This window comes from Polypterus senegalus, chromosome 9 (assembly GCF_016835505.1).
Source record: "Polypterus senegalus isolate Bchr_013 chromosome 9, ASM1683550v1, whole genome shotgun sequence".
NCBI lineage: Eukaryota > Metazoa > Chordata > Cladistia > Polypteriformes > Polypteridae > Polypterus > Polypterus senegalus.
Window position 1 is genome coordinate 11949501 of NC_053162.1, and position 25425 is coordinate 11974925.

Below are 25425 nucleotides of genomic sequence, written 5' to 3' on the forward strand. Positions count from 1 at the left end.
TGCTGGGGTGATTATATCTCTCAGAAGGCCTCGGACCACCTTGGGATCCCACAGTATGAGTTAGCAAGTGTGGCTGGGGAAAGTGACATATGGACCCAACACGGTCTTGGATAAGTGGTTGAAAATGAATGAATGAACGAATGAATGTTTATTGCTGTCTTCCTATATAACCAGAGGCATGGCGGCAGGAATGGCAAGGCAGGCAATTGCCTGGGGTCCTGGACCGGGATGCCCCTAACTTGGTAATTTCCCCGCGAGGCAGTCCGTTTGCATAGGCACTCAATGGTACTCATTGCAATGACAATGTAACGAGAAATCAACGGGAATCCCCCATGAAGCCTAGCATCGTCACACTGCAAGAACACGATTGGAAACCCCCCTTAATGGGGAACATTGCTTTTTTTAGTAACTTTAAATGTAATCAGAGCTGATTTCACAAATCAGGCAGGGGATTTGTATCTCTGGAAGCAAAAAATGGATTGAGACTCTGTTCCTTTAGACCAGGGGTCTCAAACTCTGGTCCTGGGGGGCCGCAGGTTTTCATTCTAACCTCTTTCTTAATTAGTGACCTGTTTCTGCTGCTAATTAACTTCTTTTGAATTCATTTTAATTGATTTGCTTTTGAAGACTCCGACCCCTGAATTGTTTTTCATTAATTAGCAGTCAGACAATAATAAGATAAGGGGAGGCATGGTGGCACAGTGATAGTGCTGCTGCCTCGCAGTAAGGAGACCCTTAAGTGTTCGCTTACCCGGGTCCTCCCTGCATGGAGTTGGCATGCTCTCCCCGTGTCTGCGTGGGTTTCCTCCGGGTACTCTGCTTTCCTCCCACTATCCAAAGGCATGCAGGTTAGGAGCACAGGAAGTGCTTTTTTAACATAAACTGCCTTTATTTAGCGTAAGCGTGTTTTGAGAAGGCATGAGCTTTACTGGGGGAGGAGAACATAGTTTTAAGTCGTGAGAGGATGGCATTATCATTTTTAATATCTGCTTGAAAATATAGCAGGCCCTCTGTACTGCATGCTAAACAATGGAGGATAAGAGGACAGACTGTGAAGAAACCTGAGCTGTTCGCTTCACCTTCCATGGCAACAGCTGGAAGAAGAAGAAGAAGAAGAAGAAGAAGAAGAAGAAGAAGAAGAAGAAGAAGGAGGCACGGTGGCGCAGTGGTAGTGCTGCTGCCTCGCAGTTAGGAGACCCGGGTTTGCTTCTCAGGTCCTCCCTGCATGCAGTTTGCATGTTCTCCCCGTGTCTGCGTGGGTTTCCTCCGGCTCCGGTTTCCTCCCACAATCCAAAGACATGCAGGTTAGGTGGATTGGCGATTCTAAATTGGCCCTAGTGTGTGCTTGGTGTGTGGGTGTGTTTGTGTGTGTCCTGTTGTGGGTTGGCACCCTGCCCAGGATTGGTTCCTGCCTTGTGCCCTGTGTTGGCTGGGATTGGCTCCAGCAGACCCCGTGACCCTATTCGGATTCAGCGGGTTAGAAGATGGATGGATGGAGACCCCCGTGACCCTGTTCGGATTCAGCGGGTTAGACAATGGATGGATAATAATAATAACAGGGTGGCACAGTGGCAGCACTGCTGTCTCGCAGTAAGGAGACCTGAGGTTCGTTTCCCGGGTCCTCCCTGCGTGGAGTTTGCATGTTCTCCCCGTGTCTGCGTGGGTTTCCTCTCACAGTCCAAAGACATGCAGGTTAGATGGATTGGCGATTCTAAATTGTCCCTACTGTGTGCTTGGTGTGTGGATGTGTGTGTGTGTCCTACGGTGGGCTGGCACCCCCTTGTGTAAAATGAAAATTTGTTCCTGCCTTGTGCCCTGTGTTGGCTGTGTTGGCTCTAGCAGACCCCCGTGACCCTGTAGTTAGGATACAGCGGGTTGGATAATGGATGGATGGATGAATGGCAGTGCTAACAAGCCATAGAACTCAACACCAAGTATCATTACCAGCAAGGACTGAGGTCTAATTGGGAAACTGGCTGGAATGAAAACCTGCAGCCACTGCGGCCCTCCAGGACCGCGATTGAGGACCCCTGATACAATATGTGAAAATAAAGAGAGGTGAATTATCTCAGGAATGTCGATCTGATCAGGTCCCCAAAACATTTCAGCAGTGATCTTAGAAAAAAGAAAGTCAACAATTTTAGAAATGTCTGCTATTGCACAATCAGGGCTGCAACACTCCATGAAATTAAGTCTTTCATGGCTGATGTCGACTTTTGTCAAAATTCAGGAGTAGAGGGCAGTGATCAGCTGTAAACTGCGACAAAACTCGCCCAAACATTTTAGTTCGACTCTCTTTGCTAGAAGGAAAGTTACATAGTGTGGTAGGTACCCTCGGACACAAACAGGCAGACACCGAGAGCTTCAAAACACACACGTTTAATTAAATAAATTGTCCCGCACAGCACACAGTGTCCTCGCACCAAACACCCTTAAGTCCGGCCCTTTCAATGGACCTTCCGTCCATCACCGCCTCTTATTCCACCTTCCCGAGCTTTGTCCTCTTCCTCCCGATTCCAGCCAATGAATGGAGGGAGGTGGCGGGCATCACCAAGAGTGAAATGGAAGATCTACAGGACGGTAGTGAGACCAGCTATGTTACAGTTAGGTCCATAAATATTGGGACAGAGACCACTTTTTTCTCATTTTCGTTCTGTACATTAATTACCACAATGAATTTTAAATGAAACAACTCAGATGCAGTTGAAGTGCAGACTTTCAGCTTTAATTCAGTGGGTTGAACAAAACGATTACATAAAAATGTGAGGCAACTAAAGTATTTTTTAAACACAATCCCTTCATTTCAGGGGCTTAAAAGTAATTGGACAAATTAAATAACTGGAAATAAAATGTTCATTTCTAATACTTGGTGGGTGGCACGGTGGCACAGTGGTAGCGCTGCTGCCTCGCAGTAAGGAGACCTGTGTTCACTTCCTGGGTCCTCCCTGCGTGGAGTTTGCATGTTCTCCCCGTGTCTGCGTGGGTTTCCTCCCACAATCCAAAGAGGTGCAGGTTAGGTGGATTGGCGATTCTAAATTGGCCCTAGTGTGTGTTTGTGTGTGTCCTGCGGTGGGTTGGCACCCTGCCCGGCATTGGTTCCTGCCTTGTGCCCTGTGTTGGCTGGGATTGGCTCCAGCAGACCCCCGTGACCCTGTGTTCAGATTCAGTGGGTTGGAAAATGGATGGGTGGATAATACTTGGTTGAAAACCCTTTGCTGGCAATGCCAGCCTGAAGTCTTGAACTCCTGGACATCACCAGATGCTGGGTTTCCTCCTTTTTAATGCTCTGCCAGGCCTTTACTGCAGCGGCTTTCAGTTTGTGGGCCTTTCTGTCCGAAGTTTAGTCTTCAACGAGTGAAATGCCTGCTCAACTGGGTTAAGATCAGGTGACTGACTTGGCCATTCAAGAATTTTCCACTTCTTTGCTTTAATAAACTCCTGGGTTGCTTTGGCTGTATGTTTTGGGTCATTGTCCATCTGTATCATGAAACGCCGCTCAATCAATTTGACTGCATTTAGCTGGACTTGAGCAGACAGTATGTCTCTGAACACCTCAGAATTCATTCGTCTGCTTCTGTCCTGTGTCACATCATCAATAAACACGAGTGTCCCAGTGCCACTGGCAGCCATGCACCCCAAGCCATCACACTGCCTGACTCCACCGTGTTTTACAGATGATGTGCTATGCTTTGGATAATGAGCTGTTCCACGCCTTCTCCATACTTTTTTCTTGCCATCATTCTGGTAGAGGTTGATCTTGGTTTCATCTGTCCAAAGAATGTTTTCCAGAACTGTGCTGGCTTTTTTAGATGTTCTTTAGCAAAGTCCAATCTAGCCTTTCTGTTCTTGAGGCTTATGAGTGGCTGGCACCTTGCAGTGCACCCTCTGTATTTACTTTCATGCAGTCTTCTCTTTATGGTAGACTTGGATATTGATACGCTGACCAAGCCCTGGAGAGTGTTGTTCACTTGGTTGGCTGTTGTGAAGGGGTTTCTCTTCACCATGGAAATGATTCTGCGATCATCCACCACTGTTGTCTTCCGTGGACGTCCAGGTCTTTTTGCGTTGCTGAGTTCACCAGTGCTTGCTTTCTTTCTCAGGATGTACCAAACTGTAGATTTTGCCACTCGTAATATTGTAGCAATTTCTCGGATGGGTTTTTTTCTGTTTCCGCAGCTTAAGGATGGCTTCTTTCACCTGCATGGAGAGCTCCTTTGGCCGCATGTTGTCTGTTCACAGCAAAATCTTCCACATGCAAGCACCACACTTCAGATCAACTCCAGGCCTTTTATCTGCTTCATTGATAAGACATAACAACGGACTTGAACACATCTGCCCGTGAAATAGCCTTTGAGTCAATTGTCCAATTACTTCTGAGCCCCTGAAATGAAGAGATTGTGTTTTAAAAAATACTTTAGTTGCCTCACATTTTTATGCAATCGTTTTGTTCAACTCACTGAATTAAAGCTGAAAGTCTGCACTTCAACTGCATCTGAGTTGTTTCATTTAAAATTCATTGTGGTAATTAATGTACAGAACCAAAGTGAGAAAAAAGTTGTCTCTGTCCAAATATTTATGGACCTAACTGTATACGGGCTGGAGACGGTGGCACTGGAGACAGAGTTGGAGGTGGCAGAGAGTTAAAGATGGTAAGATTTGCATTGGGTGTGACATTAGAAGGTCAGCTCAAGTTGGGAGACAAAGTCAGAGAGGCGAGATTGTGTTGGTTTGGACATGTGCAGAGGAGAGATGAGGGGTATAATGAGAGAAGGGTACTAAGGATAGGCGGAGTGTGGCTCTGAGGCTAGCGATCTGCACTGGCAATCAGAAGGTTGCCAGTTCGAATCCCATAAAATGCCAATAGGAACTCTGCTCTGTTGGGCCCTTAACCTGCAATTGCTGAGCGCTTTGAGTAGTGAGAATAGGGCTCTATAAATGCAAAGAATTATTATTAAGGATAGAGCTGCCAAGTAAGAGGAAGAGAGGAAGGCCTAAGAGAAGGTTTGTGGATGTGGTGAGACAGAGGACATGCAGGTGACGGGTGTGACAGAGCAAGATGACGAGGACAGGAAGATATGGAAGAAGATGATCTGCTGTGGCAACCTCTAACGGGAGCAGCTGAAAGAAGAAGGTCTATATAAGAAATAAATTGTTCTTGTTGTTTTTAACCGCTTCTTTAACTTGGTGTTTATTTGCATTTTATTTTAAGATCCATGGGTTCCACTAGTAAGAGTAATAAGCAGTAGAGATTAAAACAACCATGTTCTCCCCGTGTCTGCGTGGGTTTCCTCCCACGATCCAAAGACATGCAGGTTAGGTGGATTGGCGATTCTAAATTGGCCCTAGTGTGTGCTTGGTGTGTGCCCTGCGGTGGGTTGGCACCCTGCCTGGGATTGGTTCCTGCCTTGTGCCCTGTGTTGGCTGGGATTGGCTCCAGCAGACCCCCCGTGACCCTGTGTTCAGATTCAGCGGGTTAGAAAATGGATGGATGGATTAAAACAACAAAAAAAAATGAAAGACGTCTTTGATCCAAAGGTATCTCCTCCAGAAACCGTATCGGAGTCAATGCCAAGAGGGCTTTTGGATTGCTCTTGTGTTCTGCCGGTATCCTTTTTACGTTTCATTTTATTTTGGTATTTTTACCACATCTACTGTGAAGCTGAAAGCAGATTCAGATGTTAGGGGGAAAAAAATTGGCCTTTTTTATTTTGTGTGTGCAGAAGTAACACGGTAGACTTCAAAACCTCAAAAAGTCATTTGCAATCACGCTCTGAAAGAGGGATCAACGTTTTGGAAAAGTTTTTTTTTTTTTTCACTTTCTGTGTGGGAAAGCAATATACCAGAGGTCATTTTTATATGTTTTAAAAAAAATGCCTCCAACACAGACACTCAGGGAAAAAAAAAAAAATAAAGTCAACGCCAGCCAAGAGAAACCCACAAGGCTTCTGAGACGCTTTACACTGCGAAAGTATTAAGCCTGATAAAAAAGACGGCTTCTGTTGCCAAGAAATGCAAGAATCTTTTATTTTCACTACCACATGTTTTTTTTTTTTTCACTCTCTTTCTCTACTCTCTGGTTGGCAGGGATTGCCGTGCTCTATAATTAAAGCCAGACTGGCCAGTTTTTATTTATATATTTATTTTTTTGGAATCTCATAATAGGAGGCGACTCCCCCTTATTTCAGCTATTCTTTCCCTTTGACTCTTGTAAATATTTAAGTGGAGTGAACAGTACCCTTCAGCGTGTCAAAGGGACAGCCCGCTGCCTCGCGAACGTGGCAAAAAACAGCCTCTGCTTCTCTCCTCTCCTGCTCTTGGCCAGATGTGCGCAATGTGAAGCTGTCGTTTCCTCCACTCTGCCGGGAGTCTTTCACTCACTCACTCACTCTCTCTCTCTCGCTCGTCTCGCTTTTTCTTTCTTTCTCTTCTGCATCCTGAAATCGATGCTTTATCCCTGCCTGCTGCTTGTGTTTAGGCCACCTCTGCTCTTAAGGCTCTTAAAGAGTTTGCCACGGTGTGGGCTGCCACGGATTTGATCACAAAGGCCGATGTGCACCCAGAGCGTATCGACATATTTTATATAGCGTCTTTGATGTGTACTCATTTTATACTGTGTCACGACCCACTCTGTTTGAACTATTCATTTACATAATGTGTGGCCTGTAGGGGACATCACTGAGCCCCAAACCCCAGACACAAATACACAGAGACAGGCCTGGGTTGAATTTTGAATTTTTTTTTAATTAACACAACACCTCTTTACAGGTTTCCTTACACCACACTGGACCAGGTGCTGCAATAACCAGGGTCAGGTCCACACCCTGTGGAAGTTTCTGAGAGCCGTCGATAAAGTACCCGAGGATGAGCCGGGCACTGAGGACGCACGCAATCAGCAAAAGGTGGCGAATCAAGTGCTTTCATTAACTATCTGAGGATTAAAAGTAACAACCGTGCCAAAGCACAAAAGTGCCAGGCAAGTTCTTCAAGCACCTTGAGCATGGGAAAGGCGCTATATAAAGAAATATTAGCATTATTATTATCGTATTATTATTATTATTAAAAGTCAAAGTGCAAACGAGTCAGGCAAGTTCTTTGAGCACCTTGAGCATGGGAAAGGCGCTATATAAACACAAATGATTATTATTATTACTATTATTTATTATTATTATTAAAAGTTAAAGTGCAAGACAAGTTCTTCAAGCACCTTGAGCATGGGAAAGGCGCTATATAAACACAAATTATTATTATCATTATTTTTAAAAGCCAAAGTGCAAAAGTGTAAGGCAAGTTCTTCAAGCACCTTGAGCATGGGAAAGGCGCTATATAAACAAATATTAGCATTATTATTATTATTATCGTTATTATTATTATTAAATGTTAAAGTGCAAGGCAAGTTCTTTGAGCACCTTGAGCATGGGAAAGGCGCTATATAAACCAAAATTACTATTATTAACAATAACAACAATAATAATAATAATAATAATAATAATAATAATAATAATAATAATAATAATAATAATACAATAAATGAGCTATAATAAAAAACAGGTGATAGGGTGCAAGTTTAAAATGATCAAATAAATATATCCATTGTAAGTGCCTGAGAATAAGAACAGGTATCCTGGCCAGAATGGAGGATAATTTCTTTCCCAGACAAGCTTGCCAGCTGGATGAGGAAACGACTTTGTGCCCGGCCGGAGTAATGTAATTAAAAGACCAGTGGAAGCTGGAAGCCAGGAGAAGTTCCATCCTCTATATGGCAGGTGGCAGTGGTCCTCTTGTGGTATGCCTGTTTGGATATTGCAATGGTCCTTGGGTGTTGGAAGTCCAAAGGCGCAACCCTATTGGGGATCCCTGGCTGCTGGAAGAGAGGGGGCACAGTTGGGGGAGAACTTCCCTGCTTTCCATATGACCAGGAAGTGCTTCCAAAAGGACATGTTGTGGCAAAGGAAGCACTCCTGGGTCCGGCTTGAAAAGCAGCCCACCTCATCACAGTGGGAGGCAGCGGGCAATGCTCTTGGAGGAAGGAAGGAAGAAGGTAGAATTTGGTTATATTGTGACTGACCTTTGCATGGATGAAAATTTTGAGGGTACTAAACTCAGAACTGTGTGTGGCATTACACTGTCTGAGGTTTGGGGCTCAGTGGTGCCCCCTGCTGGCTACACCATATAAAATGGGGTTCAAATCATGAGCAGATTCATTCAATTAAAAACCATGAGCTTTGCTGCTTTTCTCTAACAACTGCACCAGTGCCATTCAACTGAAATGTGTCTTCTCAGCAGACAGCCAGCACGTTCACTTGCATTCCAATCACCTCAGCCAGTCACCACCATGGTGCCCTAAAAGCCTGACTGGTGTCCCTTGCTGCCTTTAGGGAACCTACAAGCCCTGTTCACATCCCCCAAAACCGTGCTTTGGCCTCCAGTTACGCGATGCCTGAAGTGGTAGGTCACTACTGTTCCCGTTACTCTCAGGCAGGGGAGACCTCGACCACCGAGACATCACCTGAAGTGTTGACCAAACCCACCTCTTCGGGGTCCTCATTCCCGACTGCTTACCTTCTGTCTAAAACAATGCGGACTCTGGCTTGCCCCTCCCTCCTCATCACATTCATTTTCTCTCATCTCTTAACCTTCATGTTTCTCCTCTTCATCAGCTCCCTGCTGTTTCCTGCCTGGATTTCTTTTACAGACAGATAGGGATGTAGGCGTGTTGATGACAGACCCTTGGAGCGCTAATATGGCAATCAACTGAACCGCTCGTATCTGCACATGAATGCACTATTAGGCGAGCTGCTCCACCATGCCATCCGGCACACCCACACCCCACTGAAGCCCAAGTTTATTTAAACTTGAGCTTCACCACAGACCTCTCTTATCACAGGTGCCTCAATTCTAAACGGTGACTGGAAAGAAGCACACAGGAAAAAAGCGGACGGACAGACAGACAGACAGACAGACAGACAGACAGACAGATAGATAGATACTTTATTAATCCCAAGGGGAAATTCACATACTCCAGCAGCAGCATACTGATAAAAAACAATTTTAAATTAAAGAGTGATAACAATGCAGGTATAACAGACAATAACTTTGTACAATGTTAACGTTTACCCCCCACAGGGTGGAATTGAAGAGTCGCATAGTGTGGAGTCTCCTCAGTCTGTCAGTGGAGCAGGACGGTGACAGCAGTCTGTCTCTGAAGCTGCTCCTCTGTCTGGAGATGATCCTGTTCAGTGGATGCAGTGGATTCTCCATGATTGACAGGAGTCTGCTCAGCGCCCGTCACTCTGTCACGGATGTCAAACTGTCCAGCTCCGTGCCTACAACAGAGCCTGCCTTCCTCACCAGTTTGTCCAGGCGTAAGGCGTCTCTCTTCTTTATGCTGCCTCCCCAGCACACCACCGCGTAGAAGAGGGCGCTTGACACAACTGTCTGATAGAACATCTGCAGCATCTTATTGCAGATGTTGAAGGACGTCAGCCTTCTAAGAAAGTATAGTCGGCTCTGTCCTTTCTTACACAGAACATCAGTATTGGCAGTCCAGTCCAGTTTATCACCCAGCTGCACTCCCAGGTATTTATAGGTCTGCACCATCTGCACAGTCAACTCTGATGATCACGGCGTCCATAAGGGGCCTGGGCCTCCTAAAATCCACCACTAGCTCTTTGGTTTTGCTGGTGTTCAGGTGTAGGTGGTTTGAGTTGCACCATTTAACAAAGTCCTTGATTAGGTTCCTATACTCCTCCTCCTGCCCACTCCTGATGCAGCCCACCATAGCAGTGTCGTCAGCGAACTTTTGCACGTGGCAGGACTCCAAGTTGTATTGGAAGTCTGATGTATGTTGGCTGAACAGGACCGGAGAAAGTCCAGTCCCCTGCGGCGCTCCTGTGCTGCTGACTACAATGTCAGACCTGCAGTTCCTGAGACGCACATACTGAGGTCTGTCTGTAAGATAGTCCACGATCAGTGCCACCAGGTGTGAATCTACTCCCATCTCTGTCAGTTTGTCCCTAAGGAGCAGAGGCTGGATGGTGTTGAAGGCGCAAAGGAAATAACTGCATGCGGAAAAATGCTCACTCGGGGGGGAAAAACCGCACGTGGATAAATGCACACATGGAAAAATGCTCGAAAGGCAAAGGCAAAGAAGAAAAAAAATGTATTTTATACAGCGCAACAATCGAAATTGTATAATTGTTCACTAAACGTATTTATAAGCCTGTATGTTTTAATTTGTTAAAGTTTTCTTTAATCTTTCCTAACTTTCGAGCAAGGCAAGTTGACATTTCCTCCAAGAACACGGGACCATTACGGTGAAGCTTTAGTGAACGCCCGATCTGACAGACTGGAGTCTACCAAAAGGAAATACAGACAACTTTACGCGCTTGTTGCCAGCTCTGTAGAAAAATATAACAAAACTGAGGACAAATTGTATACTTGAGGAGAATAGCTAATTTACAATAATACTGTTATTTAGGGTGTGTTAATCGTTTATATTTTATAATACAGTAATCCCTCGCTATATCGCGCTACGACTTTCGCGGTTTCGCTCTATTGCGGATTTTATATGAAAGTATAACTAAATATATAACGCGGATTTTTTGCTGCTTCGCAGGTTCTGCGGACAATGTGTCTTTTTACTTCCTCTACATGCTTCCTCAGTTGGTTTGCCCAGTTGATTTCATACAAGGGACGCTATTGGCGGATGACTGAGAAGCTAACCAATCAGAGCACGCAGTTAAGTTCTCCTGACTGAGAAGCTAACCAATCAGAGCACGCAGTTAAGTTCCTGCGTTCTGAATGCAGTGTTAACCAGGAAGTCTCGTCTCGCTCATTCAGCATCAACGTGTTTTGCTGTGTAAAGAGTTGTGCTCTTTTGTGTTTATCTTTGTGCATAGTCAAGCCCTTCATTATGGCTCCAAAACGATCTGCTACTGCTTCAGAGGCCGTGCCCAAGCGCCAAACGGAAGATGTTAGCGATTGCGAAAAGGTAAGCGTTTTGGATTTGTTGAAGGCTACGATTCTTTTTATTTAAAAAGTAGGAAAGGAATATAAAATCTACGGCCGCAGTGTCCTTTTAACCAGGGTGCAAAACGAGTTGTAAGTGGATGTAATAAGGCAGTAGTCTGGATGGAATCTGCTTTAGGGATTTGGATTGAAGACTGCCAGAAGAAGAACAACGGCAGTGCTTCACAATCGCCTGAAGTGGCTACTTTGGAAGAACTGTAACGTACAGAAGCGTATTAGGGCCACGGTGAAAAAAAAAAAATACGGACACAGCGAAGAAAAAAAAAGTCTAAATGTCGAGATTAAAGTCGATATGCTGACTTTATTCTTGACATTTACGTCGAGATTAAAGTCGACATGTTGACTTTATTCTCGACATTTCCACTATTCTCGCCATTTATGTCGAGATTAAAGTCGACATTTACACTTTATTCTATTGTTTATTTTGTCAGTAGAATGTCGCAAACTAAACTTCATCTTTAAATGAATGTTCAATTTACTAGATTTTCTCAAACCCCTACATTAATGTAGCACATTAAATGCTTTATATTAAGTGTTCCCCGACCCAGTTTTAATCTCTATGCGCTTCTTCAACTGACTTCCTCTTGCACTGAGAGGCGCAGACAGCGATCGCCGCACATTGACTTCATGATGTTCCTGCTCTAAGAACATTCAGAATACTAAGAGAAATACTTGGTATCTTCTTCACGATGAAATGCATTAAAGCATGTATTAAACATGGGTGGCGGGGGGCACGGTGGCGTGACTATAGAGCTGCTCCCTTGCATTAAGGGGTTCCCAGTTGTATGTTATGTGTAGTGAACTTTATGGCAAGTGTGACGAATCTCCAAAAAACTGGATATATAAATGGGTATCGCACAGGTTTAACTGGAATATCGTGTAAATGTTGGGTTCGTGATGTGGTGGTCGGAGACACGAACGCAGAATTCAATGGATGTTCTTCTAAGCGGGCTTTCTTTATTACATGCGCTGTCTCTATCTGACGTACTAAACTTCCAGTTCCAATCCTTGTTTTTTCTTTCTGCACATAACCAATCACCACACGATAAACGTCTTTGTGAAATTAAAACAAGTTATAAACCTAGACCCCAGAGTTTTCAAAACTTAAAATGTACAGAACTTAAAATGTATTAAAGCATATGGGGCACGGTGGCGTGGTGGTTGCACTGCTTCGCAGCAGCAAGGGGGTCCCGGGTGTTCCCTGCCTTGAGTTTGCATGTTTTTCTGGTGGGTCTACTCGGCGTGTTTCAGTTTCCTTTCAAAGACATGTAGGATGTGGGGTTTTGTTATGTATTATTGACCCTGCTACTTTATATATTGCACGTATTCACCCTGCGATGTGTTGGCGTCTCATTCAGGATTTACTCCTGCCTCGCACAAGATGCTTGCTGGGATGGGCGCATCCCTGAATGGATGGCATAATTAAACATGTATAATGAAGATTTTGTTTTAATTTCTGAAAACTCCATCCCAGCAAGCACCGTGCCCCCACATGCTTTAATAATTTAAAGTTCTGAAAACTCCGAGGTCTAAGTTTATAACTTGTTTTAATTTCACAAAGACGTTTATCTTGTGGTGATTGGTTATGTGCAGAAAGAAAAAGCAAGGATAGAAACTGGAGGTTTAGTACGTCAGATAGAGACAGCACGCATGCAATAAAGAAAGCCCGCTCAGAAGAACATCCATTTAATCCTGTATTCATGTCTCCGACCCACCAAGCCCAATATTTACACAATATTTAAGTTAAACCTGTGCGATACCCATTCATATATCCAGTTGTTGGGACTTTGCACTACACTGAACATACAACTGGGGACCCCTTAATGCAAGGGAGCAGCTCTATAGCCACGCCACCGTGCCCCCCGCCACCCATGTTTAATACATGCTTTAATGCATTTCATCGTGAAGAAGATACCAAGTATTTCTCTTAGTATTCTGAATGTTCTTAGAGCAGGAACATCATGAAGTCAATGTGCGGCGATCGCTGTCTGCGCCTCTCAGTGCAAGAGGAAGTCAGTTGAAGAAGCGCATAGAGATTAAAAACTGGGTCGGGGAACACTTAACATAAAGCATTTAATGTGCTACATTAATTAATGAAGGGGTTTGAGAAAATCTAGTAAATTGAACATTCATTTAAAGATGAAGTTTAGTTTGCGACATTCTACTGACAAAATAAACAATAGAATAAAGTGGAAATGTCGACTTTAATCTCGACATAAATGTCGAGAATAAAGTGGAAATGTCGAGAATAAAGTCAGCATGTCGACTTTAATCTCGACATTTAGCCCAGCTGTGTCCGTATTTTTTTTTTCACCGTGGCCCTAATACGCTTCCGTAGTAACGCTCTCCTTTGTTGTGCAGCAAAATTAAACTCATTGTTATCGGACAAGTCATCGTGTCATTGTTGGTGAGTAACCATAATTAATTTTCTACTTACAGTACGTAGTACATGTACGTACGTTTAGTGTCACTGTACACACACATTTACTGTATACTATTTTTCTTGCGTTGTACGTATTTATTGCTGGTGGCCTGTCTATCGTAATGGCTGTAACATATGTGATATTGGAGACACTCAATATCTTTAAAATAATATTTAGGTTTTACTGTATATAAACAGTGTGTTTATATACATAATTTCAATGAATCTTACCTAATATCTGAGAGAATACAAAGGGATTATGCTGTATAACTCTGCGGGGAATATTTATAAACAGTGTGGGAGAGTTTATAAGGGCTTAAAATATATAAAAATAACCAAACAAACATATGGTTTCTACTTCGCGGATTTTCACCTACCGCGGGAGGGTCTGGAACGCAACCCACGCGATCGAGGAGGGATTACTGTATTGCTTGACCAAGCGATATCGTCAATGATTGCGCGCTTTGACCAAATGAAAGATCATTATGATTACTTTGGTTTTCTTTATAATTATGAGAGAATAAAATGTCCAAGTGATGCGGATTTCATTAAATCCTGCCAGGATCTCAATGCGATATTAACTGATGAAACGACTGATTCTGATATTGATGCTCAGCACTTGTTCTCTGAATTGCGTATTTTGACAAATCTAGTGCCTCCTAATGCTTCTGCTCTTGAAACATTTGCAGTTTATATACCAGAACAGGTTGCAAGATTCTGTTCCAAACGTCGCAACAGCGCTACGTATCGCCTTGACCATACCAGTTACCGTCGCTGCTGGGGAACGCAGCTTTTCTAAGTTAAAGATAATCAAGAATTACCTCAGGACAACCACGTTACAAGAACGATTCAATGCCTTAGCGAGGCGTTGTCCAATCGCTTGATTACTCGGCATTAATTAAAGATTTTGCAAGTGTTAAAGTTCGAAAAGTTGATTTCGTTTCTTGAACTTTATTCTGGAATGTTCTTTAGCCCAAGTTTTAATTTGGTAGAAAAAAATGAAAAACGGTATAAAGAAACTCACTTTTTAATTGTGACAAAAAATAAATAAAATGCTCTAAAATTTATAAAAATATGCACCTCTGCACTGCACACTTTGCACACGCTGGGCTGAGCTACATACCTCCATGTGGAAACAGGTTAGATCTGGCTGAACTGTAGGTAATACTACACACATTGGGGGCCCCCACAGTCTAATTATGCCCAGGGCCCCCAACTTCCTAAGAGCAGCCCTGTATAAGCACACGGGAAATAACCGCACGTGGAAGAATACGCATATGGTAAAGTGCGCATGTGGAAAAAAAGCACACGACATATAACTATTACAAATCTATACTAATAAAAGGCAAAGCCCTCACTCACTCACTCACTCACTCATCACTAATTCTCCAACTTCCCGTGTAGGTAGAAAGCTGAAATTTGGCAGGCTTATTCCTTACAGCTTACTTACAAAAGTTAAGCAGGTTTCATTTCGAAATTCTACACGTAACGGTCATAACTGGAACCTATTTTTTCGTCCATATACTATAATAAACTTCTGCTCGATGGCCGTGGGAGGCGGAGTTACGCCTCCCACGTAATTTAGTGCCTGCCCATATAAGGCCGTCCATCAGCAGCCATCCAATAGAAACACTGCCGCTAAATATTCACGGGTGAAGGACTGTGCTTATGCAGACGAAGATGAGATGGTCAGGGTGGTGTTTGGTACAAACTCAGCCAAACTGCGAGAGAAACTTTTAAGTGCCAGGTCTTAGCTAACATTAAATACAGCCGTGGACATCACACGAGATGGCACCAGCACAGCTGGGAACCTTCGATGCATGTACACCGAGCGGCTCACATGAAATGACGCAGTGCACAGACAAAAACTATGAAATGGTTTTATTTCAGGTGACTTACCTGTTGAAGCTCATCGAGAGAATGCCAAGAGTGTGCAAAGCAGTAATCAGAGCAAAGGGTGGCTATTTTGAAGAAACTAGAATATAAAACATGTTTTCAGTTATTTCACCTTTTTTTGTTAAGTACATAACTCCACATGTGTTCATTCATAGTTTTGATGCCTTCAGTGAGAATCTACCAATGTAAATGGTCATGAAAATAAAGAAAACACATTGAATAACGAGGTGTGTCCAAACTTTTGGCCTGTACTGTATTTTTTATATATATATATATATATATATATATGTGTATGTGTGTGTGTATATGTGTGTGTATATATATATGTGTATATATATATATGTATATATTTGTATATGTGTATATATATGTATGTTTATATGTGTGTGTGTGCGTATATATATATACGCGATAGGTGAAAATCCGCGAAGTTGAAACCATATGTTTGGTTATTTTTATATATTTTAAGCCCTTATAAACTCTCCCACACTCTTTATAAATATTCCCTGCAGAGTTATACAGCATAATCCCTTTGTATTCCCTTAGATATTAGGTAAGATTCATTGAAATTATGTATATAAACACACTGTTTATATACATCCATCCATCCATCCATTTCCTAACCCGCTGAATCCGAATACAGGGTCACGGGGGTCTGCTGGAGCCAATCCCAGCCAACACAGGGCACAAGGCAGGAACCAATCCTGGGCAGGGGTGCCAACCCACCGCAGGACACACACAAACACACCCACACACACTAGGGCCAATTTAGAATCGCCAATCCACCTAACCTGCATGTCTTTGGATTGTGGGAGGAAACCCACGAACACGGGAGAACATGCAAACTCCACGCAGGGAGGACCCGGGAAGCGAACCCAGGTCTCCTTACTGCGAGACAGCAGCGCTACTACTGCGCCACCGTGCCACCCTTGTTTATATACAGTAAAACCTAAATATTATTTTAAAGATATTGAGTGTCTCCGATATCGCATATGTTACAGCCATTACGATAGACAGGCCACGAGCAATAAATACGTACAACGCAAGAAAAATAGTATACAGTAAATGTGTGTACAGTGACATTAAACGTACGTACATGTACTAAGTACTGTAAGTAGAAAATTAATTATGGTTACTCACCAACAATGACACGATGACTTGTCCGATAACAATGAGTTTTATTTTACTGCACAACAAAGGAGAGCGTTACAGTCCTTCCAAAGTAGCCACTTCAGGCGATTGTGAAGCACTGCCGTTGTTCTTCTTCTGGTAGTCTTTAATCCAAATCCCTAAAGCAGATTCCATCCAGACTACTGCCTTATTACATCCACTTACAACTGCCGTAGATCTTATATTCCTTTCCTACTTTTTAAATAAAAAGAATCGTATCCTTCAACAAATCCAAAACGTTTACCTTTTCGGCAATCGTTAACATCTTCCGTTTGAGCTTGGGCACGGCCCCTGAAGCAGTAGCAGATCGTTTTGGAGCCATAATGAAGGGCTTGACTAGGAACAAAGATAAACACAAAAGAGCACAACTCTTTACACAGCGAAACACGTTGACGCTGAATGAGCGAGACGAGACTTCCTGGTTAACACTGCATTCAGAACGCAGGAACTTAACTGCGTGCTCTGATTGGTTAGCTACTCAGTCAGGAGAACTTAACTGTGTGCTCTGATTAGTTAGCTTCTCAGTCATCCGCCAATAGCGTCCGTTTTATGAAATCAACTGGGCAAACCAACTGAGGAAGCATGTAGAGGAAGTAAAAAGACACATTGTCCATAGAACCCTGAAGCAACAAAAATCTGCGTTATATATTTAGTTATGCTTTCATATAAAATCCGCGATAGAGTGAAGCCGCGAAAGTCGAAGCGCGATATAGCGAGGGATTACTGTACATTGAAAAACTCAATGCGATATTTATCCTTTTGGATCAAGTATTGGTTGATCTTGTGCTTCGTAGTCAAAATTTGACTCTTCTTCTGCGCAAGCTTTCAGGTGCAGGAAAGCTAATTTCTTGTGAATTCATTTCCAATTCATTCCTGCCCCGGGAAAGGGCAGTAAACTTAGCATTAAACTTCGTAGTACAGATACCTTTCGTACCTCGAATGATGGGGCCCCAGGCGACTGCCCTGCTCGCCCATGCCTAAGAAAGGCCCTGTCTTTTATGACTGTGCGCTTTTTTCCTGTGCGCTTCCTTCCAAAAGCTTGCATACGTAACTGACAAGAGACATCAAAAAGAGTTGGCGTTGCGTAGTGATCCCCCCTTTAACACCATCCAGCCAGCCAGACTGGGGAGTAAGCTATCGGAAATGCAGATGGATGCTCTCTTAGTTTCGTGGATCATGGACTATCTGACGGGAAGGCCACAGTTTGTGCAGCTACAGGGCTCTGTGTCTGACACCGTGCTGAGTGGCACTGTTGCACCACAAAGGACAGTTCTGGCACCATTCCTCTTCACCCTGTACACTACAGATTTTAGTTACAACACAGAGGGCTGCCATCTGTAGAAATTCTCCGATGACTCTGCAATAGTTGATAGTATCAGACATGGAGGCGAGACGGAATACAGGAAGGCAGTGGACAGTTTTGTTGACTGGTGTGAGCTGAACCAACTGCAGATCAACGCCAGTAAAGAACTGGTAGATGATTTAAGAAGATCGCAATCTCCAGCCACTCCCCTGTCTATTAGGGGTGTAGAGGTGGAGATCGTTGAGGAGTACAAGTACAGGGTGGCCCACGATAAAGTAGCCCGCCTCCCTGGCGAAAAAAGGCGTCCTTCCATAAAGAAAGAAAGAGCTTAAAATGCAAAAATCTTTGCTCACTCTTTACAGAAAGTGCTGAAAATGATCTCCTTGTGCGTCAATGCATGTTTGGGCGCCCCTTAACATGTTGTCATATACGCGACGCAACTCTGGGGCTCCAATGCTCCGATATTGTCTTTCAACTGGTTTAAAGTTCTCGGGTTATTAGCGTACACTTTTCCCTTCAAATTGCCCCGCAGATAAAAGGCACAAGTGCTTAAGTCCGGCGATCTCGGCGGCCACAATCCTTTGGTGACAATCCTGTCTTCTGTAAATGTCTCCCGAATTCGTGACAGTGACACGTGCAGGGACACCTGCGGCAGGAAACTTTGTTGCAGAAATGTCCCTCATTTCCTTAATGGAACCCGTGAGAACGTACGCCTCCACTATTGCGATTCTTTGTGGAATGGAATACATGTCGCTCAGCTCGTACTCACGTTTGCACTACGTCTACACAGCTTTCGTGATGAGGGTAGTCAATCGGCGCGCCACTCTGGCAGGAAGGCGGGCTACTTTTTCGTGGGCCACCCTGTACTTAGTGGTGCATATGAGCAATAAGCTAGACTGGTCCAGGAACTCGCTGGCCATATACAAGAAGGGTCAAAGTAGGCTGTATTTCCTGCGCAAGCTCAGATCTTTTAGTGTCAGCACTATTCTTGGGAATAATGAATTTATTCTAATCTAAAACAATCTAATACAATTCATAAAAAATGTTTTTGGCAACGAAAAAAATTGATTTGCACCTGGGTCTGGTTGTCCTAATGTAATTGGAGCAACTGACTGCACTCATAAGGGCACCTGGCACATGTCGTCTTCTTCTTCTTCTTCTTCTTTCAGCTGATCCCGTTAGGGGTTGCCACAGTGGATCATCTTCTTCCATATCTTCCTGTCCTCGTCATCTTGTTCTGTCACACTCATCACCTGCATGTCCTCTCTCACCACATCCATAAACCTTCTCTTAGGCCTTCCTCTTTTCCTCTTCCCTGGCAGCTCTATCCTTAGTACCCTTCTCCCAATATACCCCTCATCTCTCCTCTGCACATGTCCAAACCAACATAATCTCGCGTCTGACTTTGTCTCCCAGCTGTCCAAATTGAGCTGACCCTCTAATGTCCTCATTTCTAATCCTATCCATCCTCGTCACACCCAATGCCAATCTTAGCATCTTTAACTCTGCCACCTCCAGCTCTGTCTCCTGCTTTCTGCTCAGTGCCACCGTCTCCAGCCCATATAACACAGCTGGTCTCACTACCGTCCTGTAGATCTTCCCTTTCACTCTTGCTGATACCCGTCAGTCACAAATCACTCCTGACACTCTTCTCCACCTTGGCACATGTAATGACATGATTACTGTTGCAATGAATGGTACAGGCCAGACCCTGAGGGGTCAGCCAGTTACCTTACCAATAAACCAGCCATCACATACAGCACTGTCATGTCCATCCAAGCTACTTTGCCTCAAAATAAACGAGTCACGGGTTGACTCAGGTCCTCGAGCCATGATGTTTGTCAGTCACATCTTAGATGACTTGTGCATTAATGGAATGTCACTTCTTACTGTGGCTTAACAGATTGCAATCAAATGAATAAATAACTAACTAGCTGGCTCAATCTTCGTGGGTGTGTGTGCTCGCACGGCTGAGGGATGTTGGTGGGGTGATTGGCACAGAGCACACCTGTATGTGAGAGTGCGGTCTGTCTTGATCACTCCATTGGCTTTCCGTGGCTCGTGGCCTGTGTCATTTATTTTGAGGCAACGTAGCTCGGATGGACATGATGGTGCTGTACGTGATGGCTGGTTTATTGGTAAGATAACTGGCTGACCCCTTAGGGTTTCATATGGCCTACACTATTCATTGCATCAGTAATCATGTCATTACACGTGCCAGGTGATAGCAACTACCCGCTTAGACCCCTGGTGCCTTATACCTTTCCAGGAGCCCCGGAGGGCAGAGGAGTGGCACTATAAAGCCACACATGATCTCGTGCTCTAGCGAGATACACTTAAATGCAGGAGGCAGGTTCTCGATGTGTCAGCAGTGAGCCTGCACTACCAGCCAATGAAGTTCTGCAGCATCCCGAATGCATATGTATGAGCTTGATTAGCATGCTCCATATTTGGACGTTTCAGTGTGGCACTGGAGGTGCACTCATGTATGCAAATTTATAAGGCAATTGTGATTTATAAATTGCACAGAACTGTGCATACACCAGTTTTTATAAATCTGATTTCATTTTTGGGGTGTACACATTTTTATGTTTTTTTTGAAGATAGTAAAAATGACTGGGAAAAATCCACACTGCCTGGGTTTGACTCTGCAGCCTATGGCAAGTGATTAACATCCAATGTGACTGTGTACTGATATCTGTCCTGGATCTGGAACATTAATAAAAAATAATAAATCAGAGAGGTGCAACCTAATAAACAAACAGGAATACCAGAGACATGATGACTTCAGATTCTTTACAGTTTTGGCTGCCAGAAAAATATGCGTTAGAAGCACTGCATTGCACACAAAACGTGACTATTGGCTTGTATTGGCAGGTGTTCTTTCTTTGCTTTTTTTTCCTTTTGCATTTCATATTCCTGTAAACAGATTGTTTCTATTCCTTATAAGCAAAAAAAAAGAATTGTAATATAAATTAGATACAGTCATTTGAAAAGGTTTGGGAACCCCTCTCAGCCTGCATAATAATTGACTCTCCTTTCAACAATAAAGATAACAGTGGTGCGTCTTTCATTTTCTAGAACATCTGAGTACTGCAGTGTTTTCCAAATAAAGATTTTTAGTGAAGCAGTATTTAATAGTATGAAATTAAATCAAATGTGAAAAGCTGGCTGTGCACAAATGTGGGTCCCCTTGTAATTGTGCTGATTTGAATGCCTGTCACTGCTCAATGCTGATTACTTGTAACACCAAATTGGTTGGATGAGCTCGTTAAGCCTTGAACTTCATAGACAGGGGTGTCCAGTCATGAGTGGTAAAAGGTATTTAAGGTGGTCAATTACAAGTTGGGCTTCCTTCCCTTTGACTCTCCTCTGAAGAGTGACAGACAGCATGAGATCCTCAAAGCAACTCTCAAAAGATCTGAAAACAAAGATTGTTGAGTCTCATGGTTTAGGAGAAGGCTACAAAAAGCCATCTCAGAGGTTTAAACTGTCAGTTTCAACTGTAAGGAATGGAATCAGGAAATGGAAGGCCACAGGCACAGTTGCTGTTAAACCAACACAGCAGGTCTGGCAGGCCAAGAAAAATACACGAGCGTCATGTGAGCAGGATTGTGAGAATGGTGACAGACAACCCACAGATCACCTCCAAAGACCTGCAAGAACATCTCGCTGCAGATGGTGTATCTGTACATCGTTTTACAATTCAATTTGCACAAAGAACATCTGTATGGCAGGGTGATGAGACAGAAGCCCTTTCTGCACTTGCACTCATTTAGACAAGCCAGATTCATTTTGGAACAGAGTTCTTTGGACTGATGAGACAAAAATTGAGTTATTTGGTCATAACAAAAAGCGCTTTGCACGGCGGAAGAAAAACAGCGCATCCCAAGAAAAACACCTGCTACCTGCTGTCAAATTTGGTGGAGGTCCCATCATGCTGTGGGGCTGTGTGGCTAGTTCAGGGACTGGGGCCCTTGTTAAAGTCGAGGGTCGGATGAATTCAACCCAGTATCAACAAATTCTTCAGGATAATATTCAAGTATCAGTCACAAAGTTGAAGTTACGCAGGGGTTGGATATTCCAACAAGACAAGGACCCAAAACACAGTTGGAAATCTACAAAGGCATTCATGCAGAGGGAGAAGTACAATGTGCTGGAATGGCCGTCACAGTCCCCTGACTTGAATATCATCGACAATCTATGGGATGAGTTGAAGCAGGCTGTCCATGCTCGGCAGCCATCAAACTGAACTGAACTGGAGAGATTTTGTATGAAGAATGGTCAGAAATACTTCTATCCAGAATCCAGACACTCATCAAAGGCTATAGGAGGACAGCGTCTAGAGGCTGTTAGATTTGAAAAGGAGGCTCAACTAAGTATTGATGTCATATCTCTGTTGGGGTGCCCATATTTATGTACCTGTCTAATTTTGTTATGATGCATATTTTCTGTTAATCCAATAAATGTAATGTCACTGCTGAACTACTACTGTCTCCATAAGGCATGCCGTATATTCAAAGTAAAGTTGCTACTTTGAAAGCTCAGCCAATGATAAAGACAAATCCAAAGAATTAAGAGGGGTTCCCACACTTTTTTAAATGAGTGTATTCCCTATTCAAACCACCAGCCTTCCAGGTAGCTTACAGTGATGGTGTTCACACCATTATAATTTTATTATTCGGCCCCATAAACTGCATCCATCTAGATTATATTTAGGCTTTTAAACTAAAATGAACAGACTAATAAAATTATTAAATTCAATTAAACTAAAGCATAATGTTTATCACTAATCATTTACCCATGATTCTTGTTTATGTATCTATCTATCTATTCTATCAGATGGTTGTGGAGAGTGCCCTCTTCTACACAGTGATGTGCTGGGGAGGCAGCATAAAGAAGAAGGACGCCTCACGGCTGCTGCAGGAGTTTGTGAATTTCCCGTTGGGATTAATAAAGTATCTATCTATCTTTGCTTGTGTATGCAAATAAGACAATATCACCATCCAATCAATGAATGGCCCAAGGTTTCCCCATTAGTGAGGACTTTATCCTTTGCGTGTCAGGAACGAGAGCAAATGTGAAGAGTAAAAACAACAAGTTATTGATGGTGGTGCACTACAGAGGACGGGAGTTTTGGAGGTTTAACACAAGTGTTAAAATGTGAAACCATAATACTGATTATGCCATTTTGTAAAATGATGTTAATTTTTGATATCCGTTTAATGTGACAATCACAACGCCTGTTAAAAAAAAAATACACAGAGCGCATATTTTCTTAAACGGTCGAGCGTTTTTTTTTTTTTAGCTTGCAGGACAGTTTGAAACAGCCAAGGTATTTGGGCAAGCATGCAGGAAAAGCAACCCCGATGAGTTTTGATTTGCATTCAGTTTCATTTTATACGTTTGTATTGTTTAAGTGCTGTGAATGATAACACAAACAAGGATAAAGATCCGGGGTACCCTTCGGCAAGCCCCGTGAAACTGAAACAAAATAACAAACACAAAGTCAAAATGTGATTTGAGAAACAGCTTGTCACACACGTGCTCATGGGAGGCAGCTAAAGGGATCAAATGAGGGTAATTCCTCACCAGGGGCCTCATGTATAACGCCGTGCGTAGAACTCGCACTATAACATGGCGTAAGCACAAAAGCCGAAATGTGCTTACGCACAGAAAATTCCAGATGCAGGAATCTGTGCATACTCCAACTTCCACGTCCTTCCGTTACATAAATCCCGATCAGCGTGAAAACTAACGCTCTTGCACGCGCATTATGTAACGCCCCAAATCCTCCCAGAATTACGCCTATTTGAATATGCAAATCAATATAAATCGCCCTTAAGCGCAGCCTTCTGTGAAAAGACAATGGGAAAAGCACGGGGAAAATATAAGAATTTCAGCGAATACCAAGTGGAGGCAAAGGAAAAACATACTATTTGTTCAAATAAACCGTGGTATAATCAACAAAAGGAAGTTGATCGAGTGACTTAGCGTGTTGGAGAAAGTTGAAAGCTCACATTCACAAAATCGCACAGTGCGGAAATAAAAAAGAAGTCACATATCAAAGTCGCCGTGGAAAACCGAGTTGTAGTCCACTGTCTGAGTGTCATATGAAAGTTTATTACAGAGAAAAAAGGCACACGGTGGGGAAAAAGCACGAAATGTCAACTTTAATCTCGACATTTCCACTTTAATCACGTAGTTTATTTTGTCATTTAGTAGAACATCATAAACTTCATCTTAAAATCGTTTAATTAACCAGTTTCTCAAAATTACATACGTAATTAAAGTAGCACGTTAAATGCTTTGTTTTGTATTTGATCTTCTATGTGCTCTGTGTGTGTGAATCACTACTTGCTTCTTAAACTGGCTCTCTTCCTCCAACTGGACACAGAGTCCATTACATTTGTGATATTACAGCTCTCTGAATAACTAAAATACTGAGATGTATACGTGATGTCATTTTCATGATGATAGGCGCTAAAGCACGTTATTAAACATGTGTTTCATGAGCCTCGTGCTCATGACAAGCATTTATCTTTTGTCGAAATTTGTCGCTGCGTTTTTAGCTGTGTTGTTATTTTCTCTTTCTGTTTTATATTCAATATATATTGGCGTAGCCGTCCTGCAGTCAGTGCTTTTCTTTCCCCAAGTAACCGATCGCCATACAATCAGCTCTGTAATAGGCGTTAAGCCATCTGTAAGCTTAAGCGCCGATTCTTCAAAGCGTTTAAAGAACATTGAAATATCTTCGTAGTACATGTTTAATTATTCTATCCTTCACGACACTCCCAGTGAAGAATATAGATTATTTAAATGAAGTTAAAGTTTTATGTGTATAATTTAACAAACATATTTTGCTGCATTTCACCTTAAAAATGATATAGTCATCATATGTAAATCGCGCTTTATAAAGTGGCCCAGGTTGTGAGATATTATAACTGTAGTGCAAGTTTACAGTGGGGTGATTGTACTTATAAGTACAAACAGTCCTACAAGAGCAATTGATTGAGTGCATTTAAAGTTCTTGGGATTAAACTGTTTCTGAACCGCGAGGTCCGTACAGGAAAGGCTTTAAAACGTTTTGCAGTGGCTGAGACAGCGTGTCCTTAAAGCTGTATACCGATAATTCTCTTTCCGATCAGCTGCTGCTGTGATTCACACTCAGATACAGTGATATAAATACTCCGAGTCGTGCAGTGAGAGAAATATGGATAAAGATGATCCGCTGTGGCAACTCCTAACAGGAGGAGCTGAAAGAAGAAGAAGAAGAAGAAGAAGAAGTGAGAGTAACAACGCTAAAGCAGTTATGGTATTTGGAATACTATGGCTGTTCCCTGGACCATTATATTGTTACAAGTTAATTACAATCAGATGCATTACACTAATAAACAATATGCGGTTAGTTTCTGTGTATTTATAAAGCCGTGTCATGAAAATAATGAGTAATCACACAGGAACAGTAGCATTGCTTTGATGCTGGGTGCCGCCAGTTTGCAAAACCGAGCGGAGAACTTGCGTACGACAAGACATGAGGTACCATGGAAAAGTGCGTGGCTTTACGCCAAGTGTAGGTTTTATACATCGCGATTTGAACGTGGAA